We start from the raw sequence: 16,381 nt of genomic DNA, 5'->3' as shown, positions 1-16,381 counted from the left end.
TACATTAATAACTACCACTAAAACGCTATTTGTTGCAGTTTATTTGATGTAGAAACCTCAAGTTCACATTTTGAGCAGAGACTCCTCACATCCAGTAGTTATACATATTAATATTTCGGTTCCTGTAATGGGCATATGCAACGTTTTAGGTCTAGGATAACATACTGCATAGTAGTACAGGGTGTTTCAAAAATGACCGGTATATTTGAAACGGCAATAAAAACTAAACGAGCAGCGATAGAAATACACCGTTTGTTGCAATATGCTTGGGACAACAGTACATTTTCAGGCGGACAAACTTTCGAAATTATAGTAGTTACAATTTTCAACAACAGATGGCGCTGCAAGTGATGTGAAAGATATAGAAGACAATGCAGTCTGTGGGTGCGCCATTCTGTACGTCGTCTTTCTGCTGTAAGCGTGTGCTGTTCACAATGTGCAAGTGTGCTGTGGACGACATGGTTTATTCCTTAGAACAGAGGATTTTTCTGGTGTTGGAATTCCACCGCCTAGAACACAGTGTTGTTGCAACAAGACGAAGTTTTCAACGGAGGTTTAATGTAACCAAAGGACCGAAAAGCGATACAATAAAGGATCTGTTTGAAAAATTTCAACGGACTGAAAACGTGACGGATGAACGTGCTGGAAAGGTAGGGCGACCGCGTACGGCAACCACAGAGGGCAACGTGCAGCTAGTGCAGCAGGTGATCCAACAGCGTCCTCGGGTTTTCGTTCGCCGTGTTGCAGCTGCGGTCCAAATGACGCCAACGTCCACGTATCGTCTCATGCGCCAGAGTTTACACCTCTATCCATACAAAATTCAAACGCGGCAACCCTTCAGCGCCGCTACCATTGCTGCACGAGAAACATTCGCTAACGATATAGTGCACAGGATTGATGACGGCGATATGCATGTGGGCAGCATTTGGTTTACTGACGAAGCTTATTCTATTGTCGGGTTGTGACTGAATCAATAACTGAAAGTTGTTGAGAAATATCCCATATTTACAGGGTGTTTCAATCACTATTTTTCTCCTGCGATTGCGAAAACATTATGTCAACGCCCACCTACAAATGGAGAAATTATCATCACGATAAAATAAGAGAAATCAGGGCTCCCACAGAAAAATTGAAGTGCTCGTTTCTCCCGCGCCCTTTGAGAGTGGAACGGTAGAGACAGCTTGAAGGTGGTTCATTGAACCCTCTGCCAGGCAATTTATTGTGAATAGCAGAGTAATCACGTAGATGTAGATGTCACGTAGATGTAAATGTAGTTAAACAATGCAACAATGTAATGAAATCTAAGTATAGTATTGGTTGCACTACAGTCATACAACGTTTCCTTATATTATTGACTGTTAGCTGTTTAGGAGTCAGGTACACCAACCTTAGAAAACAAAGCAAACCATCAAGGAAACCAACGACAAATCAAAGAGACATTTCTGAACAAACCAGTAAAATTTATCGTCTCACAACATGGAACCGTTAAGTAGACATTAAGCATTCCTTCCATAATCACTGTCGGTATATTCCAAGATCCAAAATCTGCCGTTATCTCATTTTGCAAAAAAGTGAGGACCTGGGGAGTTTCTGGTTTTATCGATTCAAGTGGAAAGGATTCGTCGAAACGCACTTTTACGGGAAACTGGGCTGATGAAACTGAGGAATCCCCCACAGACGTACGGACGACGGAGGCTTCAAACATCACAAGAACCGTATAATCAGCTCCGAGAGGACAGGGCATGGGGCAGGAGTCGTAGTCCAGATCTGATAATTGAAGAACGTGAGACGTTACCGCGAATAGATTGCATGACCTTTATGCGAACATAAGGAATCGCGACGTTAAACAGTCGAGCTCTGCAGCTAATTAAACTTGAAAAATTTGCAAGAAAAGTTATAAGCTGCCGATGTACACCACTTGGTCAAAAGTATCCGGACGGCTATTATAGGACATTAATATCGGATGTGTCCAGCCTTGCCTTTGTGACGGCTTGATTTCAGGTTTGGACACTTCCAGTGAAGTGTCTGAATGTCTGTGGAGGAGTGGAAACTCATTCTCCCTCGGATACGAAACCAGAGAATACTATATTGCAGTGCCTGTGTTGTTCAGAATTGCGACTCATGTCAGATGGAACAGGCACTGCAGCGACTACGGCCATTACGAAACACATAAATGGGTTCCCAGCTGAGAATATGGACGACCGTCAGCTGTATAATGGAGCAACCACAGTGAACATTTATGCCGGACCGGGTCTCGAACTCACATGTCCCGCTTATCACGAGTGAATGCCTTACAAATTGGCTGATTCGACGTCAGTGGAAGCAGCGGCCACAGCAGTGCAGGAGGAGACGAGTGGTGGTGGACAAACTTGTAGTGCACGGAGAATTGCCCGAATATTAGACTTACTCGTGAGCGCGGTGCGTAAAATCCTGCGAAACATCCTCCTTTGTTGTCCATTTAAAATTACCCACGTGCAAGCGCTACTTCCTGTTGACCTGGCAGCAAGAGAGATCTTTACTTTAGAGTTTCTTGCTCGCATGGAAGTGGACTATGATTGGCCGAGGAAGATTTTATGAACAGATGAAGCCCACTTCCATCTGACAAGATATGTGTATACACAGAACTGTCGAATATGGGCAACGGAGAATCTACAAGCAAATCAACTAGTACCACTTCATCCTGAGAATGTCACTGTGGTGCGGGTTTACGGCATCACTTATCATAGGGCCATATTTTTTCGAAGAGACAGGTGCTTCCGGTCCTGTTAACTGTACCGTCACTGGTAAGCGCTGTTAGTATCTTGCGCAACCACGTCATTCCAGCTCCCCAACAGTGTGGACGTACGGATGAGATCATTTTTATGCAAGATGGAGCACTTCCGCACATTGCAAATCCAGTTAAGCAGTTGCTGAAGCGCCATTTCGGAAATGCTAGAGTTGTCAGCCGCCATTTTCCTACAGCCTGGCATCCCCATCACAAGATCTTAATCCGTGTGATTTCTGGCTGTGGGGCTATATGAAAGATATTGTGTTCAGTGCCGCGATTGCAAACGTAGTTGCATTGAAGGCACGCATTGCGCAACACATTCTGAACGTGAGCCCGGAAACACTTGGTTCAGTTGTGTGACATGCTGTTTCTCGATTTCAACTTGTTGCAGGAAACGGTGGACAGCATACTGAACATGTTTTGCGCCAGCTACATGGAAATTAATAATCCGATCTGATTTTGATTGATACTTTTTATGCGGTTTTTGCCCTCATGACACTTAAAAAGCGATGTGATTGATGCTTTTTTTGCGGTTTTTGGCCTAGGGACATTTGAAAACCGATTTTTACCATGCGATGAGATATGACCTTGCCGTGGTGGATGGGCTTACGTAACTAACAGTATCACACCTATCCACCCATGCACACTGAGTAGTACAGTTTCTTTAACGTCAAACGTACCTCTCAGGCATTGTTTTATGATTCATTTGTCATTTGTAGCTGACCACTATTAATTTACGATGCTTATCAAAAATGTTCAAATGTGTGTGAAATCTTATGGGACTTAACTGCTAAGGTCATCAGTCCCTAAACTTACACACTACTTAACCTAAATTATCCTAAGGACAAACACATACACCCATGCCTGGGGGAGGACTCGAACCTCCGCCGGGACCAGCCGCAAAGTCCATGACTGCATATGATGCTTACAGCACCATCTATTTCTACATTTTGAAACTATTTATTTTTCTTCTACCATATGTTTTTTCCCTTCTCCGATAACATTCCGTTCCAATTTGACGTCATCTGGTGTAACTTCTACAGCTTTTTGAAAGTTAACTTATAATCACCCTGCATATTACTGTTCAGGTGAGACACTTTACTCGAAATTCGCTTGCTCGGTGTCTGTAGATAAACACGATACCGAATACCTGTGTTGTTCTGAATATATGTAGTACAGGGTGCGGCAGCGTTCGTAGTAGCATTTTAAAAACACCCCATCAGGCAGTAACTACAATTTGTTTATTACCTCTTACGTCAATTCATAGTGAAAGGTACGTCATTTACTAATGTGTAAGACATTGTCCATAAAGTGTATTGAACATTTATTTACCTTCAGACATTGGTCCTTCAGTGCTTGGTTCAATGGTTCAAATGGCTCTGAGCACTATGGGACTTAACATCTGTGGTCATCAGTCCCCTAGAACTTAGAACTACTTAAACCTAACTAACCTAAGGACATCACACAACATCCATCCATCACGAGGCAGAGAAAATCCCTGACCCCGCCGGGAATCGAACCCGGGAACTCGGGCGTGGGAAGCGAGAACGCTACCGCACGACCACGAGATGCCCTTTAGTGCTTTATAAATTACTGCACACGTTTCAGGTATTATCTTCGTTAATGAGCACTGTGGTATTCTAGTGCTGTACTGTAAGCTACTTTTGAACTCTGCATGCTGCAAGTGAAAAAGTGCTTCACCTGCTACGTACTTTTTGTTAATATTGTTGTTGTTGGAACAATAATACTATTAATTAAATTATTCAGAAACAAAAATAGTTCTTATTGCCCATACGGTGTACTAAACATTTATTTTCCTTCAGATATTTCTCCTTCGGTATTTATAAATCGCTTCACACGTTTCTGGAATTATTTTGGTTAATGTGCACTGTGGTATTCGAGTACTATATTGTGAACTATGATAGCTCTCTCCTGTAGCAAGGAATCGGTGTTAACAATGAGCCTGTCTTCTGCAGATATAGCAGTTCTTAAGTGAGTATCGTGCTTTGTGATATGAGGATACACTTCACTGAGCACATACTGGAATGTATGCTCATCCATTCTTAAGTAATTTATGTACGCCTTGACGTCCTCCACTACAAGCTCACGTAACAAGTTTTGGCGAATGCTTTTGTCTTCTCGTCGTAAAACCCACGGCTTCACCCAGGTACGTAGCCTTATTTTCTCCCGCTTCTCTTCCACATGTGCACACAGTGCAATTGTGGTACAAGCAACTGCTGCGGTTAATAACAAGTTGTTGCTGTCAGCCATCTTGAACTTTTAGGAAAAGCATGATGTCAGTGCAATGCCCCTTTTTAGCGCCACGTCAAAGATCTTTGTCAAATATATTTTACGAATATTTGAACATTTCTTTGATCAAATCTTTGACAAAGAAATTTGATAGTGTAATACCGGCCTTAGGCCGGTGTTCCACTATTATATTTCTTTGACAAAGAAATATGATCAAATATTCGTCAAATGTATTTTACAAAGATCTTTGACGTGGCGCTGAAAAGGGGTATTACACTGCCACCATAGTTTTCGTCAAAGTTCAAGATGGCTGACAACAAGAACTTGTTATTAACCGCGGCAGTTGCATGGACCACTACTGCACTGTGTGTACATTTGGAAGAGAAGTGGGGGAAAAAAAAGGAAACGTACCTGGGTGAAGCCGTGGGTTTTACGACGAGACGATAAAAGCATTTAGCAAAATTTGTTATAAGAGCTGTAAATGGGGGACGTTAAGTTTTATATAAATTAATTATGAAAAGATAAGAGTGCATTTCAGTATTTGCTCAGTAAAGTGGCTTCTCGTATTACAAAACAGAATACTCACTTCAGAAATGCTATATGCTCAGAAGACAGTCTCACCGTAACACTGCGATTTCTTGATACAGAAGAGAGCTACCATAGTTCACAATATAGTACTCGAATACCACAGTGCACATTAACCAAAATAATTCCAGAAACGTGTGAAGCGATTTGTAAATACCGAAGGAGAAATATCTGAAGGAAAATAAATGTTTAGTACACCGTATGGGCAATAAGAACTATTTTTGTTTCTGAATAATTTAATTAATAGTATTATTGTTCCAACAACAACAATATTAACAAAAAGTACGAAGCAGGTGAAGCACTTTTTCACTTGCAGCATGCAGAGTTCAAAAGTAAACAAAGTGGAAGGGTTGCTTGGTTGGTTGGCTCGGGGGAAAGGAACATACAGCGAGGTAATCGGTCCCATTGGATGAGGGAGGAATGGGGAAGGAAGTTGGCCGTGTCCTTTCAAAGAAACCATCCCGGCATTTGTCTGAAGCCATTTAGGGAAATCGCGGAGAACCTAAATTAGGTTGGCCGGACGCGGGTTTGAACCGTCGTCCTCCCGAATTCGAGTGCAGTGTGCTAACCACTGAGCCACCTCACTTCGGAAAGTGGAAGGAAAAGCTAAGTTTTTTTTTATTTTATAATTTTGGACTGTGACCACCTTCTCTAGTTCGGCTTGCTGAATATCTGCCTGGATGTTTCCAGATGTAGAGGTGGATGGCTTTAGCTGTGACTGTGGACAAGTCGCCTGCAGCATATTACACTTGAATATCGGCACACCGTTAAGAGCATGCGTAGTGCCCCTTGCTGACCCCTCTGCCCAGTCGAAGCAAGTTCGTTAAAAAAAGTCGAAGGAACACACCAACGAAACTTTGAGACATGTATACAAACACACTGCAGAGACATCAAATAGCTGTAGCGATGCTACTGTTCCAAGCGGCTACATTTCACATTGCAGCGAACAGAAGACGAACGATTTTTATAATCAAATGTACGGCGAGGCTCTAGATCCAAACGCTGCGAGCACATTTCAGATATGTGCGGCTGGGACAGACGAAGAAATCGGCGACAGCAGAACACAGCATCAAGAAAGATCACACATTTCACTTCGAGAACACCAAGGTGCTCTGCCGAGCCGCCGATTGGGACAGCGCCATAAAAGAGTCCATCGAAAATCTGGTTAACAGAGACGAAGGATATTAGTGCGGCATGGAATCGAGCGATAGCAGCAATTCGTCGAAAGCGCGCCCTCCGCCGTCCTGCTCGTGAGACAGAGCCGGAATGCTCTGACAGAGATGCGAACGACGCTCTCGCTACCCCCACCACCGCGACGTCATCCCCCACCCACTCGCCGGCCTCACTGTACCCAACCTCCCGGAGCGCGGTGGAGGGGGGGGGGGGGGGGGTCACACTGCAGATATAAGTGCGACGGCATCCGCAAACTCTCTGGACACTTTGCCAGAAAATGATGCGTATTTCACTTGTCGAAGCGTCGCGGCTTTATAACACTGCCACCCGCCTGGAAACCGGAGAGCTTTTCATCAACAGCATATGCCGAGAATGTCAACACTCAAATCTGAACTTTACTTTTTACTTTTTTGAAAACTGTGTTTCGTTTTTTATTAAAATCTTCTGTCTCCATTTTAATGATAGAGTGAAGTTCTAATTTTTAAATGAAATATTACCACCACTGCTTCTATACACGACAATTGAGGCACTGAGAACCTTAAGGCTCCAAAGCGCACTATCGAAGTTATGACAGAAATAGAGTTTTGTGAAAATCCAATTTATAGACAAACTAGCAGTCTCATAGTTCTGAATTGTTTTTAACAATGTCAACACCCTATACTTCCTATGAAAAAAGTAAAGTACCCATTTTATGTTATGAAATATTAACTAATAGTTAAGGTTATATTTATTATTATATTTTATTAAAATAATTTACCCACTTTTTTGTTGTTGTTGTTGTTGTTGTTGTCTTCCGTCCTGAGACTGGTTTGATGCAGCTCTCCATGACAGATGACAGTCTATCCTGTGCAAGCCTCTTCGTCTCCCAGTACCTACTGCAACCTACATCCTTCTGAATCTGTTTACCCTCCACACTGGCCTCCAGTACTAAATTGGTGATCCCTTGATGCCTCAGAACATGTCCTACCAACCGATCCCTTCTTCTAGTCAAGGTGTGCCACAAATTTCTCTTCTCCCCAATTCTGTTCAATACCTCCTCATTATTTATGTGGTCTACCCATCTAATCTTCAGCATTCTTCTGTAGCACTACATTTCGAAAGCTTCTATTCTCTTCTTGTCTAAACTATTCATGGTCCATCTTTCACTTCCTCACAGGGCTACACTCCTCACAAATACTTTCAGAAACTACTTCCTGACGTTTAAATCTAAACTCGATGCTAACAAATTTCTCTTCTTCAGAAACCATTTCCTTGCCATTGCCAGTCTACATTCTATATCCTCTCTACTTCGACCATCATCAGTTATTTTGCATCTCAAATATCAACTCCTTTACTACTTTAAGTGTCTCATTTCCTAATCATATTCCCTCAGCATCACCCGATTTAATTCGACTAAATTCCATTATTCTCGTTTTGCTTTTGTTGATGTTCATCTTATATCCTCCTTTTAATACACTGTCCATTCCGTTCACCTGCTCTTCCAGGTCCTTTGCTGTCTCTGACAGAATTACAATGTCATCTGCGAATCTCAAAGTTTTTATTTCTTCTCCATGGATTTTAATTCCGACTCCAAATTTTTCTTCTGTTTCCTTTACCGCCTGCTCAATATACAGATTGAATAACATCGGGGATAGGCAACAATCCTGTCTCATTCCCTTCCCATTGACTACTTCCCTTACATGTCCCTCGTCTCTTATAACTGCCATCTGGTTTCTGTACAAATTGTAAATAGCCTTTCGCTCCCTATATTTTATCCCTGCCACCTTCAGAATTTGAAAGAGAGTATTCCAGTCAAAATTGTCAAAAGCTTTCTCTAAGTCTACAAATGCTAGAAACGTAGGTTTTTCACATTTGTCAACACCTGACTTCTTTGGGATTGGAATTATTATATTCTTCTTGAAGTCTGAGGGTATTTCGCCTGTCTCATACATCTTGCTCACCAAATGGTAGAGTTTTGCCAGGGCTGGCTCTCCCAAGGCTGTCAGTAGTTCTAATGGAATGTTGTCTACTCCCCGGGCCTTGTTTCACCTTAGGTCCTTCAGTGCTCTGTCAAACTCTTCACGCAGTATCTTACCTCCCATTTCATCTACATCCTCTTCCATTTCCATAATATTGTCCTCAAGTACATCGCCCTTGTATAGGCCCTCTATATACTCCTTCCACCTTTCTGCTTTCCCTTCTTTGCTTAGAACTGGGTTTCCATCTGAGCTCTTCATATTCATACAAGTGGTTCTCTTTTCTCCAAACGTCTCTTTAATTTTCCTTTGGGCAGTATCTATCTTATCCCTAGTGAGATAAGCCTCTACATCCTTACATTTGTCGTCTAGCCATCTCCGCTTAGTCATTTTTGAGACGCTTGTATTCACTTTTGTCTGCTTGATTTACTGCATTTTTATATTTTCTCCTTTCATCAATTAAATTCAATATTTCTTCTGTTACCCAAGGATTTTACTAGCCCTCGTCTTTTTACCTACTTGATCCTCTGCTACCTTCACTACTTCAACCCTCAGAGCTACCCATTCTTCTTCTACTGTATTTCTTTCCCCCATTCCTGTCAATTGTTCCCTTATGCTCTCCCTTAAACTCTGTACAACCTCTCGTTCTTTCAGTTTATCGAGGTCCCATCTCCTTAAATTCTCACCTTTTTGCAATTTCTTCAGTTTTAATCTAGAGTTCATAACCAATAGATTGTGGTCAGAGTCTACATCTGCCCCTGGAAATGTCTTACAATTTAAAACCTGGTTCCTAAATCTCTGTCTTACCATTATATAATCTATCTGATACCTTCTAGTATATTTTCATTTAGGGATTCTATTTTGATGTAGGAACGCAAGTAACTATATGTATCCGACCTGACTCGGTTTCAGTTTAAAAGTTAATTACTCACGGCACAGCCGCGCGGACCATTAAACATATATACGACCGTCGCGTCTAAAGGCTCGCTCACAACTCACACGAATTTCACCTTGATCAAACCACCGTAACGGTCTTACGTGTGAAGTGTGTAGCACTTTTGAAATAACCCTAGTGTCTGTTTCTTATGGAAGACCCCAGTAAGTGACCTTCGAGTTTACTAAATTCGTTGACCGAAACAGGTCTGGTTTTAAGGTCCAAGCGATACGAGCACCGACTCGGGGTGCCGAGTTGAAAGAGAAGCCTGTGACATGCAAGTGCAGAATTTGCGCTCATGGTATCTTACTCAGGAGTGAAAACTGTCATAAGTGAAAGTATATGAGAACTGAATCAAAAACGTTTCAGTAAACAAGGATCCACAAATGTGGAGCAAGATAATCGCTAATCTGTGGTTATGAGCTGCCACTGAGTTTAATATCAAATATTGTCCTGATTAATATTTGAAATATAAACTTTACTATTAAAACACGACCTAAATGGCCTACATTGACAAGAAATATGTAACTACAGGATGGGACAAGTAAAAGTGGCCTGGTCTTTGGCGCACAGCATTGCCAACATATTGAAGCCATTTTTGGCAGCAATATCGGAGGAGGAAAAGGCCTACAGTTACTTCCAATAGGATGGTGCAATTGCCGATACAGCTGACCGAATCTTGGAACAGCTGATCTGTCAGTGTGCTATTCGTTTGAGTGGGGGACCTTAAAGTCTAAGATGTATCGCAGCAGTCCACATAGTCTTCAAGAACTGCAGCACAACATTTCGGGGAAAACTGAAGCAATTCCAGCAGTCCACCTTCGATCCGCCTTCAGAACCTAGCTGACCAGGGCCCAAAAGTGGCAACAGATGACGGTGGACACTTTCAAAATCAGCTATAATGAGGTTAGTACTGTATTTCCTTTCCATTGCTGTGTTTCTTTGCGGCCGGGAGCTCTGTCCTTTGGGCTATTTTATTCGCCCCACCCTTTACTTTAGTGTTTTATATGGTAAACTTTACTTTAAAGTACACTCCTGTCTGTTAAAGGGCATCCTCACATTTGGATGTGATACTGAACAAGTCTCTTCAGTGAGGTACGAATTCTTTCAGAAATTACTGAATCATGTCGAAAATCTTGACATGAATGTATAATTCGCTGCTCCAGTCCTTCAGTAATGCGGAAAGAAGTTCTGCACACTTCATTTTTTTTTAGATTATCTCAGAGATAAAAATCCAGAGAACTAAGGTCAAGTGAGCTTGGAGGCAAAAGTACAGGCTGTGCTGAGTCTACCTAACTAGGAGCAAACTCACGCATTGGATGTTGCTTCCCATTAACAGTAAAATGTGCCGCTGGCCCATCATAAATGTATCACATTCCTCAACCACGACCCAAGGGTGAAATTCGAGCCAAGTTAAATTGAAACTTAACCAAAACGTTGGGGACCGTAGAATCATACTGATCCAAGTGACGTTTTTTCTTTGTTCGAGCTTTTCGCATGGATGCACTGGAGAAAATATAAATTTTCATGACACATTTATCCACGTATAAAAACCACTGTTCTCCGCAAGAACGTCTGAACCTCCCAGTTTAGAATTGATCTTCCTTTGAAAAATACATTCCGTCATACTAGTCCAGGTGAAAAACCACACCAGATCGCTATGGCTCCAAATTACGGCACTAATTTGGTGCCATAGCTGAAGTGATCCAAGTGCAAGATATTATTACGATTGTGATTTATAGTTTCGAATTCGTGTAACTTGTTATATTAAAGTCAAAATAGGTGCTTATTTTTTATAACAATGATCGAATGCATATTTTGTAAAAATTAGTATAGAGTTGTTGTTTATGTCAAAGTCTCATGTCCCTTATTTTTTCAGTTTCGACAGTACTCATATTCTCTTTGGTTTCGACAATTGTTCCTGTGCATTATAAACTCTTTGCTGCACACAAGTCTAACGTTGTTGTTTGCTTGTATCTTTTCGGAATTAGAGCTGCGCGTCAGTGAAATGCACAACAGTAACAGACGCTTTGCACAGAAAAATGAATCAGCATTACAAAGTCCATCGAGCGATTAAGGAAGTAATAAGCATTTTTCCAGCGACTACTCATTCTACCACACCCTCGGATAGGCGTATGAATCTCTCAGCGGAACAAATGACGGAGGTAAGAATATTTATGAACAGTCGTTATCATGTAATGGAATTTGAATGACTAGCTTTGTTCTAGAATAACTTTGCTTGAGTTTTGGCACGGATTTTTCTTTAATAAGTTGAGAGCAAAAGAAGAGGGCAGGCATCTTGTGCTTGTCTGACGGAAGCGTAAACCTTTCATAGTTCGAGATTTGACTGAAGTTTCTGGATTTTGAAAGCCTATCACGTCATTACAAAAGCATATATATTTTTTTTTTCATTTTGTTTAGTTGGTCCAATTATTTCTATCTGACAAAAAAAGTATAACTTTCCAACGTTAACACCCAACACGTCACCATTTTTGTGTCTTTTCTATCATCCGTGTGAATAATGTGTGTGTAAATCGCTCGTCATTTTATTAGTGTTTGCGACATTCAGTTGTCACATGAAGATTGCTTGAGAGGCCGAAAGCCGATTCCTGTGCGAATAAATATAATTTTGCGGAACGTTAGGAGGTGTTTCCTTCATCGTATTTCAATATTATCCTTACTGCAGGTAAGAAAATAATAAATCTCGTGTTGCTCATAAATTGGTGCAGTTCTACCATCTGATATCATCTCTGTGATGGACGTGTCAGTTTAAACTGTAACCATTCCAGTAATCGAACCCAGGTCCACAGTGGGAAAAGGGTGAAAGCCACTATTCAGCAACAGGCAGCAAAATGAGTAAAAGTCCATGGAAAGTTATTGAATACCTGAGCAAAGGTAGGCAGCAGGAGGCAGCAGGACGCCAAATTATGCGTTGCTTGTGCCGAAAAATGTTCTCGGATTTCACCTGGGCTGGAGTACGAAACAAAAAGTTTCTCAGCTGCCGGTGAAAACTGACATGAACAAGGGAGGTGCCGTCACACTTCTAACAATTTGAGCTGCCAAAGATTTTAAGAAGTATGGACATAAACATATTTATTTATTACGATGGAGAAAAAAGGCCGACGTATGACACTTTAAAATGGGGAAAAACTCGAGAATATAGCTTCATGTTATGCATCCTAACGTTGGTCTTCATAAAACCTGAAATATACAGGGTGCGTCAAAAAAATGTGTACACACATTGAACTGTCAGACAATTTATTTCCCGTTCTACAAGGTTAAATATTTGTGAGAAAGTAATGTTATGTTTCTTCAACAGGTGGCAGCAGTGGCTAGGAAGTAACTGCAACATGGCGGACGTGCGTTTGAGCTTTGAAGCGCGGAAGCAGATAATTAAGTGGTACTGGAAGTTTGAGACTGTAGCTGCGGTTCGAAGACAGTGGAGAAGTGAGTATGGTACAGAACCACCTTCAAGGATAAGAATTACATGTCTACGAGACAAATTCCAAATCCATGGAACATGTGTGATGTGCATAAAGGTCGACCAGGGCGACCTCGTACAGCTACAAGTGATGATTTGCCGTTTTGGAACTGTTTCAGCCCTCGCCTCAAAAATCTTCAAGGAAAGCGGCACGTGAGAGTAATGTAGGTACTAGTAGTGTGCTATGCATTCTGAAGAAAGGCAAGTTTCATGTGTACATTCCAAGGCTGGTGCAACAGCTAAGTGACGACGATCCAGATCGAAGGTTAGAATTTTGTGAATGGGTTCAGTAGATAGTGAGACGTGAACCGAGATTTATGGGTAGCATAATTTGGTCGGATGAAGCCCAGTTCAAACTCAATGAAACTGTCAATAGGCACAACTGTGTGTACTGGGCTGAAGATAATCCTAACATTACTGTTGAAAAGGCTGTGAATTTGCCCAACATAAATGTGTGGTGTGGTTTGTCTCCAAGGGGACTCATTGGGCCTTTCCATTTTGAATGTACTGTTACTGGAGAAACTTACCTAACAAAGCTTTCTGACTCCATATTATCTGTCATTCGTGCATTATACGGTAATGATGAGTTTTATTTCCAACAAGATGGCGCCCCGTGGCACTATCATAGGGACGTACGAGCATACCTGGATCACAGTGTGCCAGGCCAGTGGATGGGACGCAGGGAACCAATCGAGTTTCCTGCACGCTCTCCAGACCTCACGCCAAAGGATTTCTTCTTATGGGGCACAGCAAAATATGAGGTGTACAAACGTAAACCACGTAACCTGGACGCACTTTGGAATGAGATTCAGGCGGTGTGCGCAGAAATCTCATTCGACACTTTGGTATGTTGTACAGAATCAGTGGTGGTGACTTGTACTCAGAAATGTATTTATGCTGAAGGCCACCAGTTTGAACATTAATCACATTTGCAAAGTACATTTATTTTTCCAATTGGACTTTAAGCTTCCCATTTCCAGAAATTTAACGTTGTAGAACGGGAAATAAATTATCTATGACGCTTCAAAGTGTGTATACATTTTTTGACACACCCTGTATGTATGACATATACAGATATAATTAAATAAAACTTCTTGGGACGCAATGATTAATAAGGTTTTCAAAAAGAAAGGTATACACAGACGGAAAAAAATATCGCAACAGCAAGGTGAAGTTATGTGACGTAAACGAAAGTTGCTGGCGTGTTTCTCATCTGAAAGATGACGTCTATTCAAATTTCGCGATAGTCGCATAAGAGTGGCACCAATAGTGCCGCTATGAGGATGCAAAACAGGTCGCTGTAAGCACACGTAACGGTGGTGAGAAAGTGGAGGTTCACTGGAGGGCTGGGTGCATGTTGTGTTGTTTCCTGATAAACTGTTTCTCCCTCGGTGCCAGTGATGGTTGTGTATTGGTTCGAAGGAGATTAGTTGAGGGCCCGCAACCAACCTGTCTACCTACTACACATCCTAGACTTACACTTGAAGCTATGGTTTGGGGTTCAATTTCCCATGACAGCAAGAGTACTCTCGTGGTTATCCCATGCAGCCAGACTGAAAATTGTACGTCAGTCTGGTGACTCGAACTGCCGTGATGCCATTCTTAAACAGCTTTCCTGTGGGCGTTTACTAACAGGATAACGTTCGATCAAATACCGTTTGTGGTGTGCATACTGTGATACCTTCGGTACACACAACATCAGATTATTTGACTTGTCGCTCTACCGAAGTAGGCGAGTGTCAGCAATCTATTTGTGGTCTCATCATGGCGTGTTTATCTGCTGCCTTTAGGTCCGACGATAGAAATGCCACTTGCACGCTTAGAGCAGCAGATTGACGGTGACCAACTTTAAACAGAACTTGATTAACTTTCACACACATTTAGTAAAATAATAACAAGTATAAAAATTACGTAACTTGATTCTGGATGCTATTTACAATTGACAGTCTGAAGTTCCTTTGGTCTTGGCACGTTAATCTTATTCTCACATATCTCTGATACTTGGCAAAGTGTCTATACATTTATTTTCATGGATATGTACAGGAATATGACAGTCTCTTAGGTGCAGACTGAAACTTGACTATAGACTGGTACGGACTAATGCAGACTGGTACAGACTGGTGCAGACCAATGCAGACTGGTACAGACTAATGCATTCAAATGCAGACTGACTAATCAGAGGTCTGTACACTCATTATAATACCTCGTGCATTCAAGTATCACTGCATGAGTGTGATCCACAAGGAGAAAAGGTTCTACATTAGCAGCAATCTCATTGGCTGCGTTACATATTAATAGGCGGATCAGCGGAAGCAGAATTTGGTCTGTCTCTAAGGCAGCGCCATCTCGTAGTGCGGAGATGGACGAGTGCTGCGCCTGCGCTCTTATGCTTAGTGGGGCGCGCTCTAGGGGGAAAGTTGTGTACACGCTGACTACGCGGAACTGTGTACACAACACTGTTGTTGTTCAAAATGGTTCAAATGGCTCTGAACACTATGGGACGTAACATCTGAGGTCATCAGTTCCCTAGAACTTAGAACTATTTAAACCTAACTAACCTAAGGACATCAGACACATCTATGCCCGAGGCAAGATTCGAACCTGCGACCATATCGGTCGCGCGGTTCCAGACTGAAGCGCCTAGAACCGCTCGGCCACATCGGCGGGCACCGTTGTTGTAATTCAATATGTTCTACATAGTTTCGATATATTGACTTGACCTGCTAGATCACCAGATATGTCTCCAATGGAGCCATGTGAGACATCATCGAACGACAACTCGACTGTCATTCACAAACAGCATTAATCGTGCCTGTATTGACTCACAAAATGCAACGGGCATGGAACACCGGCCCACAAACTGACATCCAGCACCTGTACATGACTGAACGGTTCAGTCATTAACAAGGACATCTCCATGCCTGCATTAAACTGTCTGGCGGTTACACCGGTTATTAATGTACCAGGATTTCGCATTTTCAATGGCTTATCCCGGGCTTTCATTAACCTGTGATCTTACGACGGCAGTCACTCAAATGCATTGCCTAGACAAATGTAGTCCCGAAATTTCATTTCTCTACATTAATTGTTTTTCGCTGTTGTGATTTTTTCCCCCTCAGTGTATTTTCGACATTCGGAGAAGAACTCCTTTCGCGATCTACATCTACATCTACATTCATACTCCGCAAGCCACCCAACGGTGTGTGGCGGAGGGCACTTTACGTGCCACTGTCATT

The 16,381-nt window shown here is 42.0% G+C and overlaps 1 long non-coding RNA gene across 1 annotated transcript; it reads left to right on the top strand.

The window, feature by feature from the left end:
- Positions 1-7,033: 7,033 nt before the first annotated feature.
- Positions 7,034-14,250, top strand: LOC126335700 (uncharacterized). Its single transcript, XR_007564897.1, has 3 exons — positions 7,034-7,450; positions 11,656-11,829; positions 12,984-14,250. It is a non-coding gene; the product is annotated as an uncharacterized LOC126335700 (long non-coding RNA).
- Positions 14,251-16,381: the final 2,131 nt, after the last annotated feature.

This window comes from Schistocerca gregaria, chromosome 1 (assembly GCF_023897955.1).
Source record: "Schistocerca gregaria isolate iqSchGreg1 chromosome 1, iqSchGreg1.2, whole genome shotgun sequence".
In the NCBI taxonomy this organism is placed as follows: domain Eukaryota; kingdom Metazoa; phylum Arthropoda; class Insecta; order Orthoptera; family Acrididae; genus Schistocerca; species Schistocerca gregaria.
The sequence above is the reverse complement of the archived record's forward strand: the minus strand, read 5'-3'. Positions and strand labels throughout refer to the sequence as shown.